Here is a 22,552-nt window from a genome sequence, read left to right as displayed (position 1 = left end):
GCCTTCAGGGACAACTCCACGATTCAGATGTAAAAGGTGACATAATTCTTTGCATATCTATTGAATAAACTGAAGGATCCACTTAATCAGGAATTTTTTTTTCACTACCCTTCTCTCTCACTCTCTTAGCATGGGCCGTACACGCCTTGTCGTTCCTCATGCTCTCCGATAAACTGAAGTACGGGCGTTCCTGTTACAGAGAGAAGGTAGTGAATAGTGGCACCCATGACGTTGGGGCTCGATTAAAGGGAGTGAATAGTGGCACCCATGACGTTGGGGCTCGATTAAAGAGAGTGAATAGTGGCACCCGTGACGTTGGGGCCCGATTAAAGAGAGTGAATAGTGGCACCCGTGACGTTGGGGCCAGATTAAAGAGAGTAAAGTGATAAAGTTAACTTTGAAATCAGTGATATCTTGACTTACCAATTCAAATAAAAGTGCATAGTACATACGTTAATTCCAGTTCAGTGAATGTGTTAAAAGTTTACGAAGATCAATTCAATGACTTTGACGAAATTTTAAACTTTTGGCACAGAACTCTGATTAAGTTTATGGCACAAGTGATTATTTTTTTTCTCTTTCTCTGGTTATGTAAAACATTTCAGGCATAATATTTATGCACAGTCTCATATAAATTTTTGATATTTATGTCAGTGAAACATTGAACTTTACCATTGGACAATAATGGTGATATTTAATTTTATGCACAAATGTTTGATATTTTGTGTTGGTGAAATTTTGAACTTTACCATTGGACAATAATGGTGATTTTACGTACGAGGTGAATGATTGTATTTTCTGCATTTTGTGAAAATAACGACATTAATATGGAAAATATACTAGCTGCCATTGAGGCTTTAAAAATCAGTCTAAATGACAGGATAACGGAAAGTAACACTAATCTCGGGCGTAGGATTGCTGAATCTAATAACACTTTAGGAGCTCAACTTAAAGAATCTAATAATACTTTAGGAGCTCAACTTAAAGAATCTAACGCGGCCCTGGAAGCCACTAAGGCTAGTATAGGTCAACTTAGGGAGGCTAATGAAGTAACTAATCGTAATATCACTCAACTAAGGGAGGCTAATGATGCCAACATTGTAAAATTGACAGAATCTGTTGATCAAAAGTTTGCAGAAGTTAATAATAATTTGGAACGTAGGCTCAATAGTGCAGGTGCCGAAATTGAAAAACGATTTAAAGAATCTAACAAAAGAATGGATTCTAAGTTTACGGAAATAAATGAAAGATTAACACGTGACTTAGAAACCATTAAGCAAGATATAAAATCACAAGTGGCGGAGGACTTAAAACTTGCTTTCCCGTCTTCTTCTCAGGAAGTCCTTAAAGAAGTAGAAAGCTTAAAGGAAGAATTTCAAGAGTCCCATGCTCAATTATCTCTTGCGCAAACTAAAATCGCTTCTATTCAAGACAAACTTCATGAATCTGTTAAAAATAATTTCATGAAGTTGGGAAACGAAATTACTCTTCTGAAAAGTCAGCAAGAGGAGGCCGATAAACGTGTCAAGACTCAGTTAGATAATGCTTACACGCAGATTACTCGTATGTGTCGCGATGTAGCAGAAGTCAAGACCGACATAGAAAAGGAGGTCAAGGAAATTGAGAATTCCGTACAGGGGAAAATTAAAACCCTAAAACTTGAACTCCAAGGAGGTATAGAAGCTCTCAACAGCAAAGTATCGCAAATCGAACAGGATGTTTCATCATCTAGCCTTCACAACACTAGTGGAGAATCCATGAATGTTTCCACAGTTTTTAAAATAACTGAGGAAAAACCAGCCAAATTTTCGGGGAAGGAGGAGTATACTGCTAAGGAGTTTCTCCTCAACCTCGAAGAGTTCTTTCAAGAAAATCACGTTAAGACCGACCGTCGATTACGAATAGCGTCTCGATTGTTAGAAGGCAAGGCGTTAATGTGGTTTACCGCTTTTAAATTCAGTATTAACACTTACGAAGAGTTTAAGGAAGCCTTACTTAGACGATTTTGGAGTGCTGAGGCTCAGCACCTGATAAAACTTCAATTATACTCCAGAAAGTTTAACACATCCGTTAATTCCTCGCGATATTCAGATTATCTTATATCTCAGCTTAAAAAGATGCAGTTTTTCGACCCTCCTTTACCGGAGCAAGAACTTATTCAGGTCATAACGCTGCAATTTCCACCAAATGTTCAGGAAATATTGGTGGCAGCAAACGTCCAGGACTTGGAGCAGCTCGATGATGTCCTGAGGAGACTCGATACTGCGCACACTCAGAGCGCAGCAAAAGCAGGTCGAACCAAAGAAACTACAACCAACTTTACGGAAATGAAGACTCCGGTTCAAGTAAATCCAGAACCGCGAGAAGAAAGAGAAACTCGCCGAGATATTCCGTTTCGGTACAGAAGATCTAGGAATCGTCCCTACGAAGGGAGGGCTAAGTTTCAACCTGGACCTTCATGGAGGCAGGCAGCTAACCAACCCAATGATAATAGGAACTCCCAGCGGGAAGAATTAGAGAAACGTTGGAGAGAGACTACGGAATATGTAAGGAATAAGAACAGGGAAGAGGGCTTACCTGGTGCAGCTTCTTTGGAATACCAGGCAGAGATGCAGAGAAGAAATGAGAGAACGGAAATGGATCCAAGAGCTACGGGTACCCAAAAAAAAACTTTGTCGAAGCAATAAAGAGATTGCCTGAAAACCCGGAGGGAGGAGAAGTAGTATGTAGCGCACTCATTAACCATTGGTATTTAGAGGATGCAGATTTACTATATGAGGATTCAACACCACGACAGCCTCAGATACAACGCGGCTTACCGATCATTATCATTAAGTTAGGCAATATGATTGTCCACTCTTTAGTAGACTCAGGATCGCAAGCCTCACTAATTTCGCAGAAATTAATACATGTGGCGCAGGAGACGACCTACATCTCCATCTTGCCGGTTGCTCAAGTTAAGGTTAAAGGCATAGTTCCTGACAAAGCTATCAAATGCAAATTCCAAGCGTTTCTTGAGTTAGAAATTGGTGGTGTTAAGTTCCAACATCTATTTTTGATTTTGACGCAAATGAAATTTGACTTAATTCTTGGATCAGACTTTCTCATTCAACATGGGGGAATCATTGATTATCCCGCTAATGTAATTAAATTTTTCCACGTCGAATCTGTAGGGCTACAGTTGGTTACTTATAATGACGTGAAGAATCCGGAATGTGAGACCCCGGTGGACATAGTAGAAGGCAAGATGAGCGAGGCTCCGCCTGTCGAAGAAAGCGTCCACGAAGAGGGGCGACCCGAGGAAGTGGGACCCGTAGAGGACCAGATGGAGTCCATTATCGATGACGACTTGAACGAGGACCACTACAACTTCACGCTTTACGCCAATGTAGTTGAAAGCCCAGATTACGATGATGATGAAGTAACAAAGGCAATCCAAGAGCTTTTCAAGAAGTTTCCAGATGTATTTTCCGAGAAACCTGGAGTCATTAAGGGTTTCAAGCACCACTTAGATGTTACTGACACTTCACCTTATAAGAAACGGCCTTATCCGGTACCCATGAAGTACTTGGAAGAAGCACGGGTCATCATTAAACAGATGGAGAATGATGGAATCATATCAAAATGCGTCACAACTTACATTAATCCTCTGGCTATAGTAAGAAGACTGTTCAAGTTTTTGAAATACTTTACTTGGAGATGAGCAAAAAGAAAATCGCCCAGCAATTTTCTTTTTCCCGAGCAGGGGGGGAGATGAAACGGGAACGCCCTACGAGCATTCACGTTTCATTCTTTTATTAAGAGGAGCTCGCTAACACCCGGCCGTAAGCATTTAAAACTTGCGCCGAGCGCACAGGCATAGTGGGAACTGCAAGCAAGCTCGCGATGTTCTAGAACACCGGCCAAGGACAAGCGACGTCACGCAGAAGGTTCCTTCGTGTTCCATAGCATTGCTGCATGAACGAAATATAATCTCAATATTTCAATAACGTCACCTTGCAGGCAGGAATAATGAACGCTGCTAGCCGAAATTTCGTGTCAATCGGTGTGAAGATGGCCAAGATATAAAATTTTCTTGGGGCCCACATGTGTAGCCACGCCCACCGGCCTTCGGCAATATAAGCGAGTCGCCAGCCTGGGGTAAGGCAGAATGTGTGCAGTGTGCAGTAGGCAGAGAGTGAGGGAAGTCGGCAGTAAGCCGTGAGTTCAATGAGTGTGTGCAAGTAAGCACGTCGCGACATAATTCGTCACTCGGTTCGGCTGTATACTTGAGTTTAGAACGTTCGTGTTAAAAGCTTTCTCCGTGGGCTTGACTTCATTTAAAGACTGTGTTTCTCGCATAAACTGTGCCAACCTCGATTTCATTTAAAGGCTGTGTGAAAGCGATAGTGTTTCTAGCCAGCCTTGATTTCATTTAAAGACTGTGTTTCTCGCATAAACTGTGCCTGCCTTGATTTCATTTAAAGACTGTGTGAAAACAACGATAGTGTTTCTAGCCAGCCTTGATTTCATTTAAAGACTGTGTTAAAACAGCGACAGTGTTTCTAGCATAGACTGTGCCGACCTTCATTTCATTTAAAGACTGTGTCTATCCGTTGAACTGTGTTCATAATAAACTGTGCCAACATTCCCTCTTAAAGACAGTGGAATGCAGTATCGTGATTTCTTTCCGAGGAACCATGTCAATTCCCATCATAACCTGTTCAGAATCACGTATGATCTTAAGTGCCAGTGATAATCTTCTAAAATTTACGACGTAATGGAACTTGGACTGTCATTTATTTCAACAAGTGTATTGTGCTGATGGAGTACAGTGCAGAGACTGTACCCGGTAAATTTAATTTTCTTTATGAAGTGCTTAATCACTGCACCTCGGAAGGTCCTAGATTGTTTTCGTTTGTTTATTATTCCAAATACGATAATTCCTTCCATCTTATCCTCGTGGAACTGTGACTCTAACTTTATCCTTGCTGCTAAAGTGCGTTCAACATCATTGACTGTGGGAACTATTTCGGCGTGCTTCGCCTTAGAGAAGTGTTACACCAGTGCCCCATGACGTCCAATGTGGAAGCTCCACATTTCCCCGTTCCTGCCTCAGGTTCGAGTCATCAACACTAATTCAGAGAAAACACCAACGACGGAAGACAACGCCGACGCCGACCGCAAGACGACGCAGCCGCCGCAGGACGACGTCCTCTCCACGCCTTCAGGGACAACTCCACGATTCAGCTGTAAAAGGTGACATAATTCTTTGCATATCTATTGAATAAACTGAAGGATCCACTTAATCAGGAATTTTTTTTCACTACCCTTCTCTCTCACTCTCTTAGCATGGGCCGTACACGCCTTGTCGTTCCTCATGCTCTCCGATAAACTGAAGTACGGGCGTTCCTGTTAGAATATTACATGTTGGAAACGATCAATTGTCTTAGTATACTGTCTGATATGTCACAGAAATCGTGTCGGCGTGTCAGCTAGTGACAGGCGTGCCATAGGTTTGCCATCTCTGGCTTAGAACAAAGGTTTACATTTTGTCGCTCTAAAGAAGTTTGATACAACACTTTTTGGTTCAGGGCAGGAACAAGCTTAACTACATCACTCTCTTCTCCTGTGTGCAGCTGTTTAAGGTGACTAACACTAGCAAAAATTTTTTTTGTCTGACTCAGGGTTGTTAAAGTAAGGTAAAAAGTTTTTAAGTTATCGGCTTGATTAAGCCAGTTATTTCTTAAGCATCTAAATAAATGCACATTATCAAACATTACAAAACATTTTGTGTTTCGTCAAATGGATTTTGAAAAGTTGTTTGTAAATTGCTTTTGCACAGCTTTTCAAACATTTTTGTATTATCACTGTTATTATCAGAAATTATGCATACTACCTTATAATCTATCTATATATATAAAGTAGCTTGTCCTGACTGACTGACTGACTGACTGACTGATTCATCATCGCCGAGCCAAAACTACTGGACATAAAGAAACGAAATTTTGGGGATATATTCATATTAAGATGTAGGTGCTCGCTAAGAGAGGATTTTTTGATATTCCGTCGCTAAGGGGGTGAAAAGGGGGGTGAAATTTTAAAATGAGTGTGTCTATATCTCAAAACTTTAAAAGTTTACAAATGTGAAAATTGGTATTTAGAATCTTCCTTAAAAATAAGGAAACACGTGTTTTTTTGTTTTCAGACAATCCCAATACGAGGGGTGAAAAAGGGTGAAAAAGAGTTGAATGCCTTTAATCAGGATATCGGTTCTTATATCTCAGAAACTGAAGATATTACAGACCTCAACATTGGTAATTTTGATCGCTTTCAAAAATAAAGAAACATATTTTTTTGTTTTTGGAAAATCCAGTTAATGCGAGGGTGAAAAGGGGAGTGAATTTTTAAAATGAGTGCATCTATATCTCAAAAGTTTTAAAGTTTAGAGATGTAAAAATTGGTATTTAGAATCTTTATTAAAAATAAAGGAACACGTATTTTTTTGTTTTCGGAAAATCCCAATAGGAGGGGTGAAAAGGGGTGAAAAATTGTTGAATGCCTTTAAAGAGAATACTTATATCTTAGAAACTGAAGATATTACAGACCTGAAAATTGGTGTTTGGGATCTCCTTTAAAAATAAAGAAACGCGTATTTCTTTGTTCTTAGAAAATCCAATTATTGGTGGGGGGTAAAAGGGGGGTTATTTTTTAATATGAATGTATCTATGCCTCAAAACTTTTAAATTTTATAGATGTAAAAATTGGTATTTAGGATGTCCTTTAAAAATACAGAAACACGTATTTTTTGTTTTCGGAAAATTCTAATACGAAGGGTGGAAAAGGGTGAAAAACAGGTTGAATGCCTCTAATGTGGCTACTTATATTTCAGAACCTGAAGATATTACAGACCTGAAAATTGGTATTTGGGATCTACTTTAAAAATAAAGAAACAAGGACTTTTTTGTTTTGCGAAAATCCAAATAATGGGGGGTGGGGTGAAAAGGGGGATGAAATTTTCAAAATGATTGTATCTATATCTCAAAACTTTTAAAGTTTATAGATGTAAAATTTGGTATTTAGAATCTCCTTTAAAAATAAAGGAACACGTATTTCTTTTGTTTTCGGAAAATGCTAATAGGAAGGGTGGAAAAGGGTGAAAAAGAGGTTGAATTCCTTTAATGAGGCTACTTATATTACTGAACCTGCAGATATTACAGACCTGGAAATTGGTATTTGGGATCTACTTTAAAAATAAAGAAACAGGTATTTTTCGTTTTAGAAAAATCCAAATAATGGGGGGTGAAAAGGGGGGGTGAATTTTTAAAATGAGTGTGTCTACATCTTAAAACTTTAAACGTTTACAGATGTAAGAATTGGTGTTTAGAATCTCCCTTAAAATAAAGGAACACGTATTTCTTTGTTTTCTCTAAATCCCATTAGGAGGGGTGTAAAAGTGTGAATAATGGGTTGAATGCCTTTAGTGAGGATACATATATCTCAGAAACTGAAGATTTTACCGAACTGAAAATTTGTAAATGGGATCTCCTTTAAAAATAAAAAAACACGCATATTTTTCCTTTTGGAAAATTCAATTAATGGCGGATAAACAGGAGTGACAAATTGGGGTGAATTTTTTGAAAGACTATATCTACAGAATACCTGAGAAGCGTAAAATGTTACAGACTTAAAAAGTGGGCATTTGGAATCTCCTGTAAGTGTAAAGAAACATAGGTGATTTGTTTATGGAAACTCCACTTAAGGGGAACTAAAAAGGAGGTGAAATTTTAAAATGAGGTTTTGTACAGTGTATCTCAAAACCTTAACATGTTACAGAAGTGAAAAATGTTCATTTTTAATTCTATTAAAAATTAAGAAACGTGTATAGTTAGTTCTCGGAAATAAAACTTGGGTAGTGGGGAGGGGGGGTAAAATTGACTGAAAATGGTGTTGAATTCTTTTAATTTGGCTACTGATATCTCAAAAATGAAGATGTTATACACGTGAAATTTGATTTTTGGAATCTGCTTTAAAAGTAAATAAACACGTATTCTAGGAAAATCCAATGAAGGAGGTTTGGGGGGGTTAAAGGATTGAAAAAATTAATTGACTTAATTGGATGAGAATACATACATCTAATAGAATCTAAAGTTGTTACAGACGTGAAAATTGGTATTTGGATCTCCTTTAAAAACAAAGAAAAGCGCGTTTTGGGGGGGAAACAATCTTGGGTGTGGGGGGGGGGGCGAGAGTGAAAAGGAGTTGAATTCCTTTCATGAGGACACATAAATCAAAATCAAAAAAGAGGTTAGAGTGGTGATAAATGGTATTTAGAAGATCCTTTACTATTAAAGGAACAATTATTTCTAGCCTAAATATCACTTTGTGAGGGGGGGGGGGGGGGGAGTGAAAGGAAGTTAAAAAAAGTGAATTATTTTTCAGGGTATACTTATATCTCAAAACTGAAGGTAATAGACGTGAACATTGGTGTTTGTAATCTCCTTTAAACATAAAGAAACACGCCTTCTTTTAATTTTTTTGGGGGGGGGGGGAGGTGGGGGTAAATAAACTTAACGGCGGTGGGGTTTAAAGGAGGTGAGACCAATTGATTTTACTGTTCATAATGTACTTATAAGGAGCCTCCGTTGCTCAGGCGGCAGCGCGCCGGCCTCTCACAGCTGGGTTCCGTGTTTCAAATCCCGGTCACTCCATGTGACATTCTTGCTGGACAAAATGGAGGCGGGACAGGTTTTTCTCCGGATACTTCGGCTTTTCCTGTCATCATTCATTCCAGCAACACTGTCCAATATTTCATTTCATTTGTCACTCATCGATCATTGCCCCAGAGGGGAGCTTCGGCAGCCGGCACAATTCCTATTTTCGCTGCTAGATGGGGCTTTATTCATTCCATCCCTGACCCTGTCGAATGACAGGAAACAGGCTGTAGATTTTCGATGTACTTATGCTGATCATAAACCGATCATTTCTAATCTTCCCTGGGTTCTTTTTCAACAGCCATCTTTTCCTTCGGAGAACGTTCTTAGATTACAGTAGATACTCCTGGCATATAAATAAAAATTTAAACACTTTTGAAATAAACGATAGGAATGAGATTGGCCGTCAAATTGTTCACCTCTATAATCAGGTCAATAATACACGGAGGTATGTCATTTGTATCGCCAGAAATCCCGCACACTTGCCTAAGCGCGACAATGGTGCTGGTCACATTTTCAACAATGACAATGGCAGCAGATGCATTTTACCGCCAAGTAGCGGTTTTGCATATTGCTGTGGGGTCCAAAACATATAATAATAATAATAATAATAATAATAATAATAATAATAATAATAATAATAATAATAATAATAATAATAATAATGTTCTGGACCGTCGTCAAATGTGCGGACCAGGCTGGAAACGGGTCCTGGACGGCTAATGACTACGAATGCAGTACGGCCGCGGGTTCAGTACCGCCAAGGCACCCAAGACGACACCAAGACAGATCCCCTGAAGGATTTGATCCATTTTAAAAATGCTGATAGGAAAAGATGGCAAAGATTTAAGGACCCAACTGACCGTTGGAATACCTGGACCTAGCCCGGGAAGTACGAAATCGATTGCTGGAAAGAAAGATTGAAAAATGGGAGGAAACTTGCCGTAATCTATTAGAAAACGAGTCAGATCGCGAATTTCGGCGGATTATATATCTAAAACAATAAGCATTCAATTATAAATTTCAGTATATTACCGTAGCGAAGCACGGGTATCTTTCTAGTATATATATAAAGTAACTTGTCCTGACTGACTGACTGATTCATCATCGCCGAGCCAAAACTACTGGACATAAAGAAATGAAATTTTGAAGATACATTCATAATAAGATGTAGGTGCTCGCTAAGAGAGGATTTTTGGATATTCCGTCTCTAAGGGGGTGAAAAGGGGGGTGAAAGTTTAAAATGAGTGTATCTATATCTCAAAACGTTAAAGGTTTACAGATATAAAAATTGGTATTTAGAATCTTCCTTAAAAATAAGGAAACACGTATTTTTTTGTTTTCGGAAAATCCCAATGGGAGGGGTGAAAAAGAGTGAAATAGTGGTTGAATGCCTTTAATGAGGATACCGGTACTTATATCTCAGAAACTGAACATATTACAGACCTGAAAATTGATAATTTAGATCTCTTTTAAAAATAAAGAAACACGTATTTTTTTGTTTTTGGAAACTCCAATTAATGGGAGGGTGAAAAGGGGGGTGAATTTTTAAAATTGGTGTATCTATATCTCAAAACTTTGAAAGTTTACAGATGTAAAAATTGGTATTTAGATTCTTCATTAAAAATAAGGAAACACGTATTTTTTGTTTTCGGAAAATCCCAATAGGAAGGGTGAAAATGGGTGCAAAATTGTTCGAATGCCTTTAATGAGGATATTTATATCTCAGAAGCTGAAGATATTACAGACCTAAAAATTGGTGTTGGGGAGCTCCTTTAAAAATAAAGAAACACGTATCTTTTTGTTTCCGGAAAATACAATTATTGGGGGGGTGAAAAGGGGATGAATTTTTAAAATGAGTGTATCTATATCTCAAAACTTTTAAAGTTTGTAGATGTAAAAATTGGTATTTAGAATCTCCTTTATAAGTAAAGGAACATGTATTATTTGTTTTCGGAAAATCCTAATAGGATGGGTGGAAAAGGGTGAAAAAGGTGTTGAATGCCTTAAATGAGGCTACGTATATTTCAGAACATGAAGATATTACAGACCTGAAAATTGGTGTTTGAGATCTCCTTTAAAAATAAAGAAACACGTATTTTTTGTTTTTGGAAAATCCAATTAATGGGGGGTGAAAAGGGGGTGAATTTTTAAAATGAGTGTATCTATATCTCAAAACTTCTAAGGTTTATAGATGTAATAATTTGTATTTAGAATCTCCTTTAAAAATAAAGAAACACTTATTTTTTGTTTTTGGAAAATCCAATTAATGGCGGTTAAACAGGAGTGACAAATAGGGGTGAATTTTTTGAAAGACTATATCTACAGACTATCTGAGAAACGTAAAATGTTACAGAGGTAAAAAGTAGGTATTTGGAATCTCCTGTAAATGTAAAGAAACATAGGTGGTTTGTTTTTGGAAACTCCACTTAAGGAAACTAAAAAGCTGTGAAATTTTAAAATGAGAATTTCTACAGTATATCTCAAAAAACTTAACATGTTACAGAAGTGAAAAATGGTATTTTTATCTCTAATAAAAATAAAGAAACGTGTACTTTTAGTTTTCGGAAATACCACTTGGGTGGAGGGGGTAGTTAATAATGACTGAAAATGGTGTTGAATTCTTTTAATTAGGCTACTGATATCTCAAAAATGAAGATGTTACAGACGTGAAATTTGATATTTGCAATCTGCTCTAAAAGTAAAGAAACACGTATTCTCAGAAAATCCAATGAAGCGGGGGGGGGGGGTTAAAGAATTGAAAATTTAATTGACTTATTTGTATGAGAATACATAAGCTAATGAAAACTAAAGTTGTTACAGACGTGAAAATTGGTATTTGGATCTCCTTTAAAAACAAAGAAAAACGCGTTTTGGGGAAAACCATCTTGGGGGTGTGGAGGGGGGGGGGCTGGAGTGAAAAGGAGTTGAATTCCTTTCGTGAGGATAAACTGAAAAAGTTAGAGTCGTGATATTTGGTATTTAGAAGATCCTTTACTATTAAAGAAACAAGTATTTTTTGCTGGAAAATTCACTTGGTTGGGTGGGGAGGGGGAGGAGTGTGAAAGGAAGTGAAAAAGTGAATTATTTTTATGGGTATACTTATATCTCAAAACTGAAGGTAATAGACGTGACCACATTGGTGTTTGGAACCTCCTTTAAACATAAAGAAGCACGCCATCTTTTCATTCCTTTTTGGGGGGTAAATAGACTCAACGGCGGTGGGGTGTCAAGGAGGGGAGACCAATTGATTTTACTGTTCGCAGTGTACTTACAAGGAGCCTCCGTTGCTCAGGCGGCCTCTCACAGCTGGGTTGCGTGGTTCAAATCCCGGTCACTCCATGTGGCATTCATGCTGGACAAAACGGAGACGGGACAGGTTTTTCTCCGGATACTCCGGTTTTCCCTGTCATCAGCCATTCCAGCAACACATAATAATAATAATAATAATAATAATAATAATAATAATAATAATAATAATAATAATAATAATAATAATAATAATAATAATATTCCGGACCGTCGTCAAATGTGCGGACCGCGCTGGAAACGGCTCCTGGACGGGTAATGACTAAGAATGCAGTCCGGCCGCGGGTTCAGTGCTGCCAAGACACCCAATATGACACCACGCCGGATCTCCTGAAGGATTTTATCCATATTAAAAATATTATAGGAAAAGATGGCAAGGATTTACGGACCCAACTCACCGGCAGGAATACCTGAGCCTAGCCCGGGAAGTACGAAATCGATTGCTGGAAAGGAAGATTTAAAAGTGGGAGGAAACGCGCCGTAAAATCATAGAAAACCAGTCAGATCGGGAATTTTGGAGGATTCTCGCAGCAAACGAGTCAGATCGCGAATTTCGGCGGATTATATATCTAATACAATAAGCATTCAATTATACATTTCAGTATAATACCGTAGCGAAGCACGGGTATCTTGCTAGTACAGTATATATCTGTTAATACTTTAAGGACTTGCAAATTTAGTTCTTCTAAGAAATGTGACGTTAGGTCCTTACAGAGAAACAAACCAACAACTCTACTTCTTTTAAAGAATGGATGACAACATAAAGATTTGTACAGTTGTAGCTAATGTTGTGTTATTTTCTCCACCTTTACTGCTAAAAGCAACCCCGTCTACCTTTACTCCTTTATGGTTAAGCTCAGGCTTTACGTAGACTTCATCCAAGTACAAGTTACAACATTTTTCATGTTCACTTAACAATTTTAGTTTCTTGTTCAAGTAATATTCCAAATTGAATCATCTATACCCGAATTTCCCGTGCCTAGTTCTGCAGTAAAATGCTGTAAACACACAGAGTGAGGCATTGTAAGGAACGCTGACTGTCTTATCTTCTTATATTCCCCCAGGAAATGCGAAAAATATTGAATTGAACCATGTTATTAGTATGGAGGAGTAAGTCACTTTTTTGCAAAGGCTAAATTTAACTGTTCCTTGCAAAATTCTAATTTATCAGAAATGATACAGTCATCAACTTCACTTTCATTTTCATCGATTATTTTCTTCACAGTTTCTATTTTGTCGTGTAGTCACTTTTGAGTCACAAGTAAAACTAAACAGGAAGTTTTTCAAATTCGACCATTTTAATATCTTGCCTCTATCACCAAATGCACGTATAACAGGGTTATTATTCATGAAAATACCATGTTTTATCGCTTTAAAATGAAGAGCCCCGTTTAATGTTAAAGAAGTACCCATTTTCGGAATATTATCCTCAGTCATATAAATTTTGAAAATACAGAGAATTTGGCTGTAAAAATTGACAAAAACTTTGTCAAAATCTAATTTGAATTTAGTACTGAAATTACCCTTAACGTCATCGAAGTCCTTGATCCTGTCATCTTCTTCCTTATTTTATTAAATTTCTTCTTCCGGTTTTTCAATTTCTTCTTGTCTTTGAATAGGAGTTTTCCTCGGTGTTGGAAGATTTTTAGACAGATAGCCAGACACATTTTCAAACTTAGTGGGGATAGCGTCGTTTAAGACTTTTAAATGGTTACGTTTTACAGTTAAAATAAATTCATCAGGTCTTTCAACAGAATCCTCCCTAATTACGAAACGTTCGTCGAAGTGTTTTAGGCACACAACTGATCTTGCTGAAGGGGCAAATTCGGATCGATGGATGGCTAAGGTCCATTTTTGTTTGCGAACCAAGTCAGTAGGAAATTTAAACACTGAAATATTAGGCTGTTCTGAAGTATAGTTGCTTCTACAACCAGGTACACAACACGACGTGGGCATAATACACAATGTTAACACACGTTTAAATCATTAAAGACCATTGATAGCCCCACTGCTGGGAGGTTCTGATCAGCCTACAAGACCTTGGCGAAAATCGAAGGGTCCGGATACCTGTGTGACGTAGTGCCGGAAGTGGAGGGGGAGCCTTATGGCCTGTCGATCTAGTTGGCCTTGGTAAGATAAGTAGAGGGAGACCAAGACGACGATGGTTAGACTCAGTTTCTAACGATTATAGGTAAGTGGTATAGAACTAAATGGGGCCACAGCACTAGTTACAACTAGGGGATTCTAGCGACGTTTAGTAAATTCACAGAGGCTTGCAGACTGAACGTTGAAAGGCATAACGGTCTATAACGATAATGTATGTATGTCTGAAACTTAAAACTCAAAATATAATAGTAGATGAAAAGTATGGTCATTTCTTATTACATGAAATGCAAGTTCCTAAAACTATTCTGTTAATTCTCGAACAATGCCATATAGAGGTCCTCTTTACAATAGAGAGAAAGCTAAAGACAACAATTAAATGAAGGATGATGCACTAGTTTTTATGTTGCAAACTTTTGCTTACTCCCGTGTAAAACCTATTACTATTTTTGGTTTGTCCTGTCCAACTCGAGCACTTTTAATTTCGTGTGGCTATTTCTAGCCGAGTGCAGCCCTTGGAAGGCAGACCCTCCGATGAGGGTGGGCGGCATCTGCCTTGTGTAGGTATTGTGGTGGAGGACAGTGTTATGTGTGCTGTGTGAATTGCAGGGATGTTGGAAACAGCACAAACACCCAGCCCCCGGGCCATTGGAATTAACCAATGAAGGTTAAAATTCCCGACCCGGCCGGGAATCGAACCCGGGACCCTCTGAACCGAAGGCCAGTACGCTGACCATTCAGCCAACCAGTCGGACACTCGAGCACTAGTACTTATGCAGCTTATATTACAGGCCATTTCACTTCTGGAAAGCGCAAGAGCTATCGTCGATGATATTTTTGCCCACAAAGCTACAGCGAATCGATATGTATGGAAAGAGCTAGACGTGTCTAGGGAAATTGAATGCCGAAGTTATTTCTTCCAGCATCCACTAAACGATAACAGTAAGATGCAGGTTTTCTTTCTGACGCACTGCTTCTATTCAGATGCGTACAAAACAGGTGCTATATAAAAAGTATTTGTCGTCAATGGAATGCACATCAAATAGACAGAGCCTATAATCTATTAATGGCCGATACACTAAATTCTCTTCATCTACGGGTTTGTGCCAAACTAACTTCTTCGCACGTTTATCCTTATTTGCCTGGAGAGGAAATGAGAGTAACATAATATCTCAACTATTTACTAACGCAACCGCAAGTGGACTTAAATATTATTCTATAAGGGATATGAAGGAGTTGGAAGAAACTGAAGAAACGATTGAAGTAGGGTATTTTTACGGCTAGGGCGGAAACCTCGTTCTCCCAGATCGCTCGGCTAAGTTAAGCTAAGCTAACCTCACACCTTGGTTAAGTTATGGTAACTTCACACCTTGTGTAAGTTAAGCTATGCTAACCTCACACCTTGGCTGAGTTTAGCTAAGCTAACTTCACACCAGGGCCAAACCTCACACCTTCACAAGGCCAAACCTCACAATTTGACAAGGGCTGATTATCACGGGGGTCCAATCTCACACTCTAGCGGGACATAACCTTACAAAATTGATGGGGCCTAATCTCGTACTTTGCATAAGGGATTAACCTCTCATTTTGACTAAGTGTAAGGGCTCAAACTCACAGTGGTAAGAGCAGGGACCTAACTTCACCTCCTGGCAGGGGCTCAACCTCACACTTTGGTGGGTCTTATACTTTGGCGGAACCTTAACCTCACACTTTAGCTAAGAGCAGGGGCTTAACCCCACGCATTCGCTAAGAGCGGGCTTGCAACATATCAGGGCTTAAACTCACGCTGACCACGCGTAAGCTAACATAACCTAACCTAACTCAACCTAACCTAACTCAACCTTCCTTAACGTTAGCTAAGAGTGCGGAGAAAACTTCAGTGGCTGTTTTTTTAATGAGCAACTGCTCTTCTTTACGCCCGGCTGCCCTCTCGACAGGGCTTAACCTCACTAAGGCTGAGACAGGGGCTGAGGCTGAGGCTAACGCTGACCTAACTGACTGCTCGAAAAGTACTTAACGTTAGAGCGGAGTTAGCCTAACCGGCTATTTTTACACCAGGCTGCCCTTCCTTACATCATGTTGCCCCTCTCTAGACTGTTTTAACATTTTGAATTTAAAATTAAGTTTAGAATTAAAGAAGTCAGTTGGTGGAAGGGGGGTTGGAGGTGAACACAACCTAAACCGATTGTCCTAGAAAACAGATCTTTAGCTTAAAATTCATAACAAATTATCCTGTAACTGGTTATTGCGATCAGCTCACCCCGACTATTTCTTTCCAAAGTTTTGGGGTAAAAAATACTTTTGACGTTAAAAAATTTTGGGGGATACTTTACAAGACTTTTAGATTAAAAGTTAGGTAGGGGGTGAAAACCACCATATTTAACATTTAATAACACCTAAACCGATTTTCGTAGAAAATAGATTTTTATCTTAAAATTTATCAAAGATCCTCTAACCGGTGATGGAGATCAACTTACCTTCCACTGTTTTTTTTTTTCCAAAGTTTTAGGGCCAAATTACTTCTGAAGTTACAAATGTGTCGGAGGATGCTTTCAATGACTTTCAGAGTAAGAATGAGGTAGCGGGGTTAAAATAATCCTTAATTTTAATAATTTATTAACTTCTAAACTGATAGTACTAGAAAATTGATACTCAGCTTCAAATGTATCAAGCATTATCCTCTAACTGGTGATATAGATCAACTTACTCTCGACTGTTCTCTTCCAACATTTTGGGATCGAAATGACTTTTAACGTTAAAGATGTATCAAAGGATACTTTAAATGACGTTTAGAGTAAGAAAAAATATAGGTTGGCGTCAAAACAACCCTTAACTTAAACATTCAATATTCCGTAAAACGCTAGTTTATCAGACCGGCAATCAGACCTGCTATTGCCATCTGCTACTCGTTTAAATTCTCTGGCCTGCCATGTGAACTAGACCTACTGGTATTAGGTTCATTAGTACTCCACCTAACTTGCTGGGAATTTCCTGCACGCTGTTGTGATTGACCGTCCCTAGTGGTGTATCTTGGCTGAAAATGATTACGGTACCCGTTATGTTGATCTGTTCTGCTATATCTGCTTTCCCTCTGCTCTGTTGAATTATGTGAGTTTCCTCTGCTACTGCCAATATTCCCTAATGCTTCAAAACTACTAACAAGGGAACACAAACATGTGTTACACTCGGATCCGGTTGAAATATGGTAGGAATATTCATGGGGGGCTGTAGAATGCTAAGGTGAAACCTGCATGTGCCCAATGCAAGTCTGAACACCAACACTGAACAAAGAAATAGTCGTAAATTTAAAAGTGCCGCGGGAGTATCGGGGTGTGGCGGAGATGTAGGGAGGAGCGAAGCAGTGGACGTAAGTCAGCCGGGCTGTGTCGAGCCGCGCCAGCTGCCAGGCAGCGTATAGTCGGGCTGTTCGCTCAAGTCAAATGAATGAACCCCCCGCCCTCCTGGCCACTCTTCTTTACTACACCGCAGTTCGCACATACCTCGTATCTTCCCGATTAGAAACGTCAAAGCAGGTCAAGAGGCGCACATTGATTAGTCGTCCGACGAGACAACGTTCTTACAGTGACAGGCAAAATCTGACGTTCTTATAGTCATTTTTATGAATGGTGACGGTATATTTACTTTAACATTGTATGGTAATAATTGATTTTTTACACCTAGATACAACAAAATGCCCACTACAGAAGTCAGCCAATGCGTGGAATGTAGTAGTGTGCCTTCAGAATTGTTTTGCAGAGTTTGACAAAAAGACACCCCATTTTCTGATGATGAAAGGAATTTGGGATTGGAATTATATCGTAAATAGATCAGTCTATTTATATATATTTACTTTTAAGAGAAAAACAAGCGTTCACAGGAATTGCGTTCTTGTCGCCGTTTTACAGGTCTAATTGCCGACAGGGTTTTGGATACCGATGTGAAAGTCGAACTGGATGGCACATTAGATATGCCAGATGATGACTTTGTTTTCGAGGAAGACAATATTGAAATAACGATATTTGAACTCGTCTCCGAAAATGTTGCTCTTAAACCTGCATCCACAACAAAGGCTGAACGATGCCTAATGCCAATAAGTTATAAGAAGAAGGTCGTCGAATATTTGTGAAACAAAGGTGGGAAACAGAGGAGCTTCGCATCAGTGAAGCACAGGTTTCGTAAATTAAAGTGCCGGGAAGAGCTTTACAGGAGGGGGCAACAATTGGAAAACGGTGGCACAATGGGATAAAAAATAAATTTGTTACGAAGAAGACTTATCAAAAGTTCAAAGAAAGTAGACAACGAAACAAAATTGTTCACGATATACATATTAAAAAAATGGGCCTTAAAGTACGCTCGTCTAGTTACCTACGACACTTTTTGAGCGTCTAATTCCTGGGTAATGAGTTTTAAACAGAAATCTCGATAGCTGCAGTCGCTTAAGTGTGGCCAGTGTCCAGTATTTGGGAGATAGTAGGTTCGAACCCCACTGTCGGCAGCCCTGAAGATGGTTTTCCGTGGTTTCCCATTTTCACACTAGGCAAATGCTGGGGCTGTACCTTGATTAAGGCCACGGCCGCTTCCTTCCCACTCCTAGATCTTCCCTGGCCCATCGTCGCCATAAGACCTATCTGTGTCGGTGCGACGTAAAACAACTAGCAAAAAAGAAAAAAAAGAAAAAAAGAAAGATCTGCAAATTCGTATAAAAAATACCAGTTTGAAGAAGAAGATACTAATTGTAACGCGACACTCTTTGTGGAAGAAGTGTCGCAATTAATAGAAAGTCACGGCCCAGAGTGTGTGTTCAATACTGATCAGTCTGGTTTTCATGAAGAGTTCCATTCTGGTAGGATCCATAATGAACGAGGAGAAAAAGTCGTATTAGTGGAAGTACAATCTGTGATTTCGCTAACTCATAGCTACACAATACAGCCAAAAATTTCGGCAGATGGACAATTACTGCCGAAGTTGCTAGTGCTGTTGAAAGAAAAAAAAATGACAAATTTGTTCCTAATATAGAAAATGAACTATTTACCGCACCAAATGTGTACACTTTGCCTTCAAAGTCTGGAAAACTTACCAAAGAACTTGTACAGAAATGATTACGGGATGTTTATTGTCAGCTAGTACCAGAGTTCTCAATTCGTGGACCGGACAGAAAGAAGAAAATATTTTAAATGCTAGAATTGGCACTAAGAACATCATTAATGTTCAAACAATTCCGAAAGGAGCCACTGGACTTATCCCCGGCCCTTAGATGTTTTGGGCTTCCGCATTTGGAAGCAATTTATTCGTTTGTTGTACGATTTAATTTTGTTAAACTCGTTAGACATCAACGTACATTTAAGGAACAACCTTTAAAAAGTGCAATCTTTGACGCACAACCAATTCTCCCCTCCGCGCTTTCGTTAATCGAGTCGATTATTGTTTCGAAGAAGAGCCTTCCGATAATCAATGTAACACTTACGAAAGTGACAGCGCTGTAAGGTGTGCATGTTGCACACAGTATCTGTGCCTTGTCCACTTTTTTTTTTGTACCGAGCTCGATAGCTGCAGTCGCTTAATTGCGGCCAGTATCCAGTAATCGGGAGATAGTGGGTTCGAGCCCCACTGTCGGCAGCCCTGAAGATGGTTTTCCGCGGTTTCCCATTTTCACACCAGGCAAATGCCGGGGCTGTACCTTAATTAAGGCCACGGCCGCTTCCTTCCAATTCCTAGGCCTTCCCTACCCCATCGTCGCCTGTGGTTACGTCTCAAAACTCACGAGTCTCAAAACTCACGGGCTATAATTAGTAACAAATAGTATCAAAACTCACGACTACAAACTGGTAGCTAAAGTAAACAGTCTAATGAGTCTCAAAATTCACGAATCCGGACAGGCGGTGCTTGCAATGACTGCAGGAGGGATGCGGTGCGCGGTGACTCACGCTTCTCTTCCACCGACTTAAAAAGTTCAGTCACCCAGGTAGCAGATTGCCTATAGGTTGTTTATCTATTTTCTTAAATAATTTACGAGCCCCTGGGGCCCCTTTTTAGTCGCTTCTTACGACAGGCAGGGGATACTGTGAATGTTATTCTGCCACCCCAACCGACGGTGGAAAGATAATGGTTAGTGAATGAAAGAGACCGAGGTGTATTATTATCATTATTTTAAAAATATTTTGCTGTTGTCTTAAAGCTAATATAATGCATTTTCCCTTTCACATAAATTTATAATTATGACGTGTGGCCTCCGGGGAGGTCTGGTGCAGGTCTTTAGACTTGACGCCGTATAGGCGACTTGCACATCTGTGAGGATGAGGCCCTACCTAAGATGAAGTCTAATGCTGAAGATGGCACGAACACCCAGTCTCCGAGCCATAGGAATTAACTAATGAAAGTTAAAATCTACCACCCGACCGGAAATCGAACCCGGGAACCCTGAACCATTTGGACAAAAGGCCAGCATGCTAACCATTTATGCAAGCAGCTGGATGACACAAAATTAAAATACCGGTAGGTATATTGCCCGCTGCTAATTAAAAGAAACTGTCAGATGCTAGTACTGGGACTTAGTTCCATAATGCGGCCAGAAGGCGGCATTTACTTTAATAAGGAATTTTATTTAGAGATATTAGAGATCAAGACAGTTAATTCACTCATTTAGTTTCAACATTTGGAGGTTCATTTGGAAAAAGGCGTATTTCTAATTTTCGTAAGTGTTCATCTATTCGTTTACTTCAATCGGTTATCTACCAGACACATTTCAACCGGAAAAAAGAAATATATCCATGACGCATCCTATTATTCCGCGCGATATAACTGAGTGATATTTGAAACTCATTCGATCATTTGATTTGATTATTCATTCGATTATTTAAATGATCCGACGGAAGTTATTTAATTATTAAAGTATTCGAACCGGGCGAGTTGGCCGTGCGGTTAGGAGCGTGCAGCTGTGAGCTTGCATCCGGGAGATAGTGGGTTCGAACCCCACTGTCGGCAGCCCTGAAGATGGTTTTCCGTGGTTTCCCATTTTCACACCAGGCAAATGCTGGGGTTGTACCTTAATTAAGACCACGGCAGCTTCCTTCCCATTCCTAGGCCTTTCCTATCCCATCGTCGCCATAAGACCTATCTGTGCCGGTGCGACGTAAAACAAACAGGAAAAAGAAAGTACTCGATTATCCTATCACTAATGGGGTGGACATTTATCCATTCAAAGAAGGACTGGCCTTGCTCATGAGTTTTGAGACTGGCGCAGATAGAGAAACTTACTTTCTGATTCTCTTCCAGGAATTCGTGAGTTTTGAGACTGGCCCAGGTAGAGAAACTTGTTCTTACTAATCCTCTTCCTGGAATTCGTGAGTTTTGAGACTCGTGAGTTTTGAAAGTCGTGAGTTTTGAGACGACACGGTCGCCTGTGTCTGTGCGACGTAAAGCAAAAAAACAAAAAACAAAAAAACCCACTTTTTTTGTAAACAATCACTATTGCACTAATTACAACGAGTAACACGAACTCGGGCTTGAATTTTTCAAACCTTATTGGCATCGTTGTTTAAACATCGTCCTTTGTACACTTGTTTCATATGCTGTTTTCATATTTACATTTTGCACACCTGATCGGGAAGTTAAGGGCAACGCGCTAATTATACGCTGCCTGCCTGCTTGCGCGGCTCGACACAGGGTGTGGTCCCATTTGCGATCAGTCTCATTTGCGATCACTCAGGTAGAATACAAGACTAATTTATTTTGACTGTCCCATTTGCGATCACTCTTATCAGTGACATACAGTCAGGTTGCTGTGACGGAATTCCATACTGAAGGACTGGTACAGGAAGACATCCCTCAAGTAAATGGCGAAACTACATACTAGGATTCTTACGAATCTTATGTTGACTAATTAAATTACTTATATTTACCGTTTGAGACTGATGCGTTAATATAGGGACTGACAGAGCATAAACAGGACTCAAATGAAACTTTTATTTAAAGTTACCAGATGGTTGTGGGTGTAAAGGCGGTTAAATGAGTTTTAACAAGTCGGGCAAAAGACGGGCGTATTAAAACAATTGACACTTTGCTTCTTCGATCGTGCTACCCTTTTTGAAGCAATTGTAGCTCACCTCAGACTTAACAGTAAACTTGCACTTTCTTATACAATAGGGGGCACTATTAAATTACTGTTTAAATAATGCTCACTGTTCAAATATTCATACTGACACTTTAAGTTAACAGCTGCTCAATATATAATCAGCCTATGTTCATCTATCTGTATATATGTCTACCCCTTAGCCTCGTTTCTTGATACCGGGTCGGGATGAGATGAGATTAATGTATACGGTATGTTTCTACGGCCGGATGCCCTTCCTGGCACCAACCTCAGTTGAGAAGCTAATGAAGATGAAATGTGTTATGGCGAATGAAATTGGGTAAGAGGTGAGAGGACTCAGTTCTGGCCTATGGATAGG

The sequence above is a fragment of the Anabrus simplex genome, chromosome 2 (assembly GCF_040414725.1).
Source record: "Anabrus simplex isolate iqAnaSimp1 chromosome 2, ASM4041472v1, whole genome shotgun sequence".
In the NCBI taxonomy this organism is placed as follows: Eukaryota; Metazoa; Arthropoda; class Insecta; order Orthoptera; family Tettigoniidae; genus Anabrus; species Anabrus simplex.
This window is presented reverse-complemented; position numbering follows the sequence as displayed.